We start from the raw sequence: 8,441 nt of genomic DNA, 5'->3' as shown, positions 1-8,441 counted from the left end.
TGCAAAATTATCTAAGGTCACTATTTTTGAAACGTTCAAAGTACAGTATGTTTTGTTTTTTACTCTGTTGATCAACATAATTTTAAGTGTGCCATGGAATTTTAACTAGAGGATCAAATGTGTCGTGAGATAAAAAAGATGGAAAAACACTCCTCTAGAGTAAGACCTGTGCACAGTGGAATTAATCAAGACCTAGGCAGACCAGTGAGAACACAAGTCTTTCCAAAGAGCAGAACACTGGACTTTCCAAAGAGCAGTTCACACTTCCTCAAAACTGTATAAAATCCAAAAGCTACAGGGCCTATAGCCACTAGGATGGAGCCTGGCCTGCTGTACAGGTTGTTAATGAATTCTTTAAATTCCCACTTGCTTCGCTCAGTTATTTCAATGGCTACCTCCAACTATGTTGATTCTCTTAACAGGAGTCAAAAAAACATACCAATTATTTAATGAGAGAGCCAACAAAGAAGTGTTGACTATATTAGGTAACCAAAAAGGCAGCCGCTAAGCAGCCCCCACCCCAAGACTGGGGGAGCTGGAACAGGTTCTGTCCCCATGTTTGATGTTTGACTGCCACCTTGTTTTGTTCCATATCTGGGCAAGCTGATGATAAACCCCAGGCACCTTCCTCTCTGCCCCAGAGGGGAAGTCCAAACTGTGCGAGCTGCCTTGGGACCCACACTCTTGATGCTGGTGTCTTGGGAGGAGAAGGAAGGTAGCAGACTGAACTGCAAATCCTGGTTAGCCCCCCTTTTGCCTGAAGAGCACATAATGGCCGCCTCCCCTGAGCCACATGTCTTCCAAAACACTGGCACTTCTCGGAACCTACTGCCACCACCCCTTTTGTGCATCTGCACCTCCAACTTGCCTCGTGTTCTACAAGGCCTCGACAAAGGGCAGAGTACAAAGTGTGAGGAAATAGAATATACATTCCAAACAGCATAATTTTGCCAAAATTTATGGACAGAAACCTGAGGGTTGTGTAGAAATGGATCTTTGGTAGAAGGAATATGAAGTCAGAACAGGCCACATTTATTGATACGGGATCATTAAACAGATTTGGGGTTCGTTGTATTAACTTGAGAAGCTGACAATGGCTCTAACAGTTGCCTGTTGGTTGGTTGAAATATGGACGTGAATGGCTTGGCACCCGTAGCACAGCGGTTATAGCGCCAGCCATATATACTGAAGGTGGTGGGTTCAAACCCGGCCTGGGTCAGCTAAACAATTGCAGCAACAACAACAACAAAAAATAGCCGGGCATTGTAACGGCCTCCTGTAGTCACAGCTGCTCTGGAGGCTGAGGCAAGAGAATTGCCTAAGCCCAAGAGCTGGAGGTTGCTGTGAACTGTGACGCCACAGCACTCTACCAAGAGCAACAAAGTGAGACTGTCTCTAAAAAAAAAGAAAAAGAAATAAGGATGTAAACATAGTCTACACCAAATGAGCTGAAATTCCAGAACTTCCTTGGTGCTAGAGGAGGACATCTGAATGCTCAGGGAGGTTGCAGTGCTTGAGTGTATTTAGCATGTACTAACTGCTCACCCAGGGAGGGCGTGGAGGATGTTCCTTTCATCACGACTAAGAAATAAATTCATGTGGAGGATCCTGGGTGGTCTACACAGGCCAAATTACATTGGGAAATGCTTCTGTCACCCTTGAATTCCCAAATGCAATGGGGTGATGGAATCCTGAGGAGGAAGGGACCACGTTTTGACATTTGATCACCAGTGAGATTGGTGTGGATAGTGGAGCCAAAGCAGTACTTGGAATAGTCTGACCCTCAGAGATCTTTGGTGTTGGCTAGTTGGCCACACAGTCCTGAGAACAGAAATGGAAGGGCAGCCTGTTAAAGTTTTACTTCACCTAAATAAGTGGAAAAGATCCAGGTCTAGCTAGTTCACAGACACTGAGCTTCCTGAATGAAGGATAGGGCAGGTATCTTTAAGGCAGGACCCTATTACAATGGGAATAATTTGTACTTTTTATCTTTCTAGCCTTCCCTAAATTCACCCAGAGCCATTTACCAGAGTGACTGTTCATTGGGAAGGGCAAATAATCAAACTTCTTCTGGAGAGACCCTGGATCTGAACTAACATTAATTACAGGAGACTCAAGATGGCACCATGGTTCCTCAGAGTAGAGCTGTGAAGCAGTCAGGTGATCAATGGACTTTTTGGCTCAGATACATCTTGCAGTAGGCCTACTAGGATGCTGGACCTTTTCTGTGGTTATTTCCTGAGTGCTAGAATGCATAATTAGAATCCCACATTGTTCTCTTGCCCCAGTGAAGTGAAAGCTATTATCCCAGGAAAGTCCAAGTGGGGAGCTACTAGAGCTGCCTCTACTTACAAAAACAGTAAAGCAGACTGGGCATGGTGGCTCACGGCTGTAATCCTAGCATTCTGGGAGGCTGAGTTGGGTGGATTGCTTGAGCTTAGGAGTTTGACACCAGCCTGACCAAGAGTGAGACCCTGTCTCTATTAAAAATAGAAAAACTAGGGCGGCGCCTGTGGCTCAGTCTGTAAGGCGCCGGCCCCATATACCAAGGGTGGCGGGTTCAAACCCAGCCCCGGCCAAACTGCAACCAAAAAATAGCCGGGCGTTGTGGCGGGCGCCTGTAGTCCCAGCTACTCGGGAGGCTGAGGCAAGAGAATCGCTTAAGCCCAGGAGTTGGAGGTTGCTGTGAGCTGTGTGAGGCCACGGCACTCTATCGAGGGCCATAAAGTGAGACTCTGTCTCTACCAAAAAAAAAAAAAAAATAGAAAAACTAGCTGGTTGTGGTGGGTGCCTGTGGTCCCAGCTACTCAGGAGGCTGAGGCAGGAGAATCGCTAGAGCTTAGGAGTTCGAGGTTGCTGTGAGCTTTGATTACTCTATGGCACTCTACTCAGGGTGACGGAGGAGACTCTGTCCCCCCTCCATTTATAAAATAAAGTAGTAATGAAAAACAATACTGAATTCCTGGAGCGATTGCCAAGACTATTGCCACCATCAGACTTGAAACCACATCCTTATTCAAGTCTACTTGGCCTGAGCAGAAGACAGGTGGGTCTTGGAGAATCATAAACTTAATTGAGCTGTGCAGGTGCTATTTCCACATGTGGTTTCAGTGCTGAGCAAACAACACTCTGACAGCTGGTTTGCAGTCACTGATGTAGTGAATGCTTTTTTTCTTCTGGATTCATTAGTAAGACCATCAAGAGTGGTTTGCTTTCAGCTGGATACACCTTCTCTACATATCTCAAGGCTACACCCTCTCCATAGCCCTGGTCACAATCTAGTTCACAGTTACCTTGGTCAAATTTTCACCCTTAGGACACCTTGCTTGTCCATTACATTGATGATATTATGATGATTTGACCCGGTGTACAAGAGGTAGCCACTACTCTAGACGTGTTGGGAGACACACAATACGCCATAGTGTGGGGAATAAACTTGGCTCAACCTGGCCAGGTGAACAACATTTTACAAATATCTTTCTAATAGTTATGCTCTGTATGTTAAAAGGGGCCACCAAGAGACAATTTTATATGCAGGTTTTGGGTTCTGTGATAACTGTTTAACATTTTGGGGCTGCTGTGGAGTCTCAGGGGGCTATTCCCAGAACCCTTAATTCAGAATTCCCAGAATTCAGCCAGATTCTGAATTCTGATCTTAGAGGAGCCACACCTGGAGAGAGAGGGGGACAGTGGCGAACAATCAGCCCTTTTTCTTTCTTTCTTTTTTTTTAGAGACAGAGTCTCACTTTGTTGCCCTCGGTAGAGTGTGGTGGCATCACAGCTCACAGCAACCTCCAGCTCTTGGGCTTAGATGATTCTCTTGCCTCAGTCTCCTGAGTAGCTGGAACTATAGGTGCCCACCTAACACCTGGCTATTTTTTGCTGCAGTCTGGCCCGGGCCAGGATCGAACCCACCACCCTTGGTATATGGGGCCGGCGCCCTACTCACTGAGCCACAGGTGCGGCTCCAATCATCCCTTTTTCATGGCTGATTGGCTTGATGGCATGCGCCTGGGCAACTGTGCAGGGCCCCACCCTTAGCAGGGTCCCACAGCTGTGCTAACGCTCCTTCACTGCCTTCAAATTCTGAATGATCTTGCACATTTTACACTGTGTAAAATGAACTTGTCTCCTGAATTTCTGAACCTTCCCCACTCTTCCTCCCTTGGCAATTGTCTCATAACCCTACCACACCCAAGAAGACTGGCTTGACATGGGTTCTGGGAATAGCTCCCTGGGACTCCATGGAGTTGTCTGTTCTATTTTCCTTTCTTCAACAAAATGTCCACACCCTAAACCTACCCTTCTTAGCTAAAAAGATGAAAAGAGATGAGGCCTAGCTTCCCAGTTTGGGTAGTGGGTGCCTGAGAATATTTATCTCCTTTCCTCTGGTACTTTAATCTTCCAGCCTCCTTGTTAGGCTATTGAAAAGCTAACCTGCCGAGGTCTTCTGGAATCGCCTGAGCTAGCTACTCTTCCATGTGAAAATGAATCAAGCAGAGGTTCACATCAGGGACGAATCTTTTGAACAGAATTTTAATGCAAAGAAACCAGACACAAAGGAATATAAACTCTACGATCCCACCTACTTACAGTGAAAGGCGCTGTATGAAACTAAGCAGGCACATTTCTGCCTTGCCAGCAGCGGCCTTTGGGCTCTACCTTTAAGGGATGTAAGCGGGAAGTTGCAATGTTGGAGGAATAGAGTGTGACGGTTCATTTTATTTTTTATTTTTGTTAAATCATAACTCTGTACATTGATGCATTTATGGGGTTCAGTGTACTGATTTGATATACAATGTGAAATGCTTACATTGAAATGATTCACACACCCATCATAATTATATTCTTTTCTTAATAGTTTTAAACCGTACCATTGCATCATGCACCTTAGGTGAGGTCCCTCAAATCCCCTCCCTTCTCCCGCCTCCCCCCAGATGGTTAATTTTATTTATTTATTTATTTATTTTTAATATTAATCATAGCTGTGTACATTAATGCGATCATGGGGCACCATACACTGGTTTTATAGACCGTTTGACACATTTTCATAGCCTGTGACACTGGTTAACATAGCCTTCCTGGCATTTTCTTAGTTATTGTGTTAAGACGTTTATGTTCTACGTTTATTAAGTTTCACAAGTACCCTTGTAAGATGCACCGCAGGTGTAATCCCACCAATCACCTTCCCTCTGCTCATCCTCTCCCCGCCCTCTCCTCCATCTCCCCCTTCCCCATATTCTTAGGTTATAACTGGGTTATAGCTTTCATATGAAAGCCATAAATTAGTTTCATAGTAGGGCTGAGTACATTGGATACTTTTTCTTCCATTCTTGAGATACTTTACTAAGAAGAATATGTTCCAGCTCCATCCATGTAAACATGAAAGAGGTAAAGTCTCCATCTTTCTTTAAGGCTGCATAATATTCCATGGTGTACACATACCACAACAGATGGTTCTTTTTAGATACCAATTTGGTTGAGCCATTGAGTGTCCGGGTATATAGTCAAACATTATTCTGGGTGTTTCGGTGAAAGTGCTTTTGGATGAGGTTAACATTTAAATGGAGACATGGAGCGGTGCCTGTGGCTCAAAGGAGTGGGATGCCAGCCCCATGTGCCAGAGGTGGTGGGTTCAAACACGGCCCTGGCCAAAAACTGCAAAAAAAAAAAAAAATGGAGACATGGTGGACTTTGAGTAAAACAGATCATTCCCTATAATGTGGGGGGCTTTAACCAATCAGTGAAAGGCCTGAATAGAACAAAAAGTTTGGCCTCCCCTGAGCAAGAGAGACTTCTTCAGCTGATTGCCTTTGTCCACAACATCGACTGTTCCTGTTTTACAGCAGATGGCCTTTGGACTCTTAACTGGAATATTGGTTCTCCTGGGTCTCTGTAGCCTGCTGGTCCACCGTGCAGAATTTGGACTTGCCAGCCTCTGTAATTGTATAAGCCAGTTTGTTAGGATAAATCACTTTCTAGATACTTAATACAAATGAGTACAAATGTGTTCTAATAAAACTTCACTTAGGGACATTGAAATTTTATTGCAGTTGTTTAGCTGGACTGGGCCGGGTTTGAACCCTCCACCTTTGGTGTATGTGGCTGGCACTGTAACCATTGTGCCACGGGTGCTGAACTGACATTTTAATTCCATATAATTTTCACGCACACACATTCATTTATAGATTGTCTATGGCTGCTTTCACCCTTCAGGTCAAAAGTAGCCCACAACTGTTAAACGATGTGTACTACAGACACAGACGTCTTTATGTCTTATTTTTTATATTTTTGGAGATAGAGTCTCACTCTGTTGACTTGGCTGGAGGAGCTTGTCACAGCAACCTCAAACTCCAGGGTCAAGTGTTCTTCTTGCCTCAGCCTCCTACGTAGCTGGGACCACAGCCGTGGGCCACTATGCCTGCCTAATTTTTCTATTTTTAGTAGAGACAGGGTCTCGCTTTTGCTCAGGCTGGTCTTGAACTCCACAGCTCAGGCTATCCATCTGCCTTGGCTTCCCAGAATGCTGAGATTACAGGCCAGCCCACGTGGACATCTTTAAACAATATAGTTTACTTTGGCCAGTTTTAATGTTTTATAGAAATGGAATCAAGGTATTTGGTCTTGTATCTTTTGCTGAAAATTATGTTTGTTGGTGTTTGTGTGTTGTTGCATATAGCTATGTTTATTTTCATTATTTCCTGGTATTCTGTGGATGATGATACCACAGTTGATACTCAGCCCGCTCCTGATGGACACTGGGCTTGTTCCTGTTTTTGTCCTGGCTCTCTGGGGATGCACGTGTCCAATTCTATGAAATAATGCCACACTGTAGTGGCCTTCGAGTGCGCCTTAGTAATGCTGAATTTTGTCAGGTCGCTTCATGTTTGATGATAGGCTTGTGAAAAACAATGCCCTAAATCCCATCTTTGGTAGCGCACCAGTGTCATTTGGGGCAAAGGCTGTCTCTGCAGAGCCACAATTCACAACCGCTTTTGTTGGGTGTACAGAAAGCAATTGCTTTTCTCTTTTTTCTTTTTTTTTTGCAGTTTTGGCTGCGGCTGGGTTTGAACTGGCCACCTCCGGCATATAGAGCTGGTGCCCTACTCCATTGAGCCACAGGTGCAATTCCTTTTTTCAAACTTGCAAGACCCCAACTGTCCATGTGTGGGAGGCCAGTTGGGATTTTTTACCTCTATTAGCAACACTTTGGGTCCTTCCAGCTGTCCTTGTGCACTGGCTAACTCTAGCCAGAGACCACCGTTCTCACTTTGTTAAAAGCAGCCACGAGGAGCCAACAAACCACCATTCTGGACTTTTGCCATTTTTCCAATGCTACAGATTTGGTCAACTTGGGATCTACTCTCAAAACAGGCTACAACCTGGGCAAGCATTTTACGTGAGGTGTCAGCTGCCCAGTCTCTGCTTAACTAAAAACCAGGGTTTCTATTATTGGGGAAAAGTGGAGAATGGGTGTTGGTGGCTCTTAACCCTGGCTGGACATATAACTTACCCTGGTGTCAGTTTCTTTGTTCCCGAAGAACACTTTTGACACCAGTGATTTCTCAACTGAGCTACATTTGGCTCTGGTGACTATTTGGTTGTCACACTGGAGAAGGGGTGACATCTAGTGGGTAGAGAAGGGGTGACATCTAGTGGGTAGACAAGGATACTGCAGAATGTCCTACACTGCCCAGCAGCTCCCCCATATCAAGGAATTATCTGGCCCCAAATATCCTGACCCCAAGGGTAAAGAACCTGCTTTAGACATTCCTTTAGTCCAGGTCTGCTCATGGTAAACTATCTTGAAGGTCTTTACAGTTCTATAATTTGGGGAGTATTAAGTGCACATATCTGAGGTGTCTGGTTTTTCTCAGTATACATCATTTTCTTTATAGAGTCAGGGTCTTGCCATGTTGCCCAGGTTGGTCTCAAACTCCAGGGCTCAAGATAACCTCCTGAGTCATCCTCCTGAGTACCTGGGACTACAGGTGCATGCCACCACGCCCTGCGTAATTGATGTCATCAGTTATACATTTTCTCTGGCTGCTTTCAATATTTGTCTTGTGGGTTTGCTACAATGTAATTAAGCGTAATTATTATTATTGTATTTTTTTTTTTTGTAGAGACAGAGTTTCACTTTATGGCCCTAGGTAGAGTGCCATGGCATCACACAGCTCATAGCAACCTCCAACTCCTGGGCTTAAGCGATTCTCTTGCCTCAGCCTCCCGAGTAGCTGGGACTACAGGCACCTGCCACAACGCCCAGCTATTTTTTGGTTGCAGTTCAGCCAGGGCTGGGTTTGAACCCGCCACCCTCGGTATATGGGGCCGGCACCTTACCGACTGAGCCACAGGTGCTGCCCTAAGTGTAATTATTTTAAATTATCCTCCATAGGAGTCAGCAGGACCCTCACTTTGAGAATTCCTGTCTTTTGTCA

Source organism: Nycticebus coucang, chromosome 8, assembly GCF_027406575.1.
Source record: "Nycticebus coucang isolate mNycCou1 chromosome 8, mNycCou1.pri, whole genome shotgun sequence".
In the NCBI taxonomy this organism is placed as follows: domain Eukaryota; kingdom Metazoa; phylum Chordata; class Mammalia; order Primates; family Lorisidae; genus Nycticebus; species Nycticebus coucang.
This window is presented reverse-complemented; position numbering follows the sequence as displayed.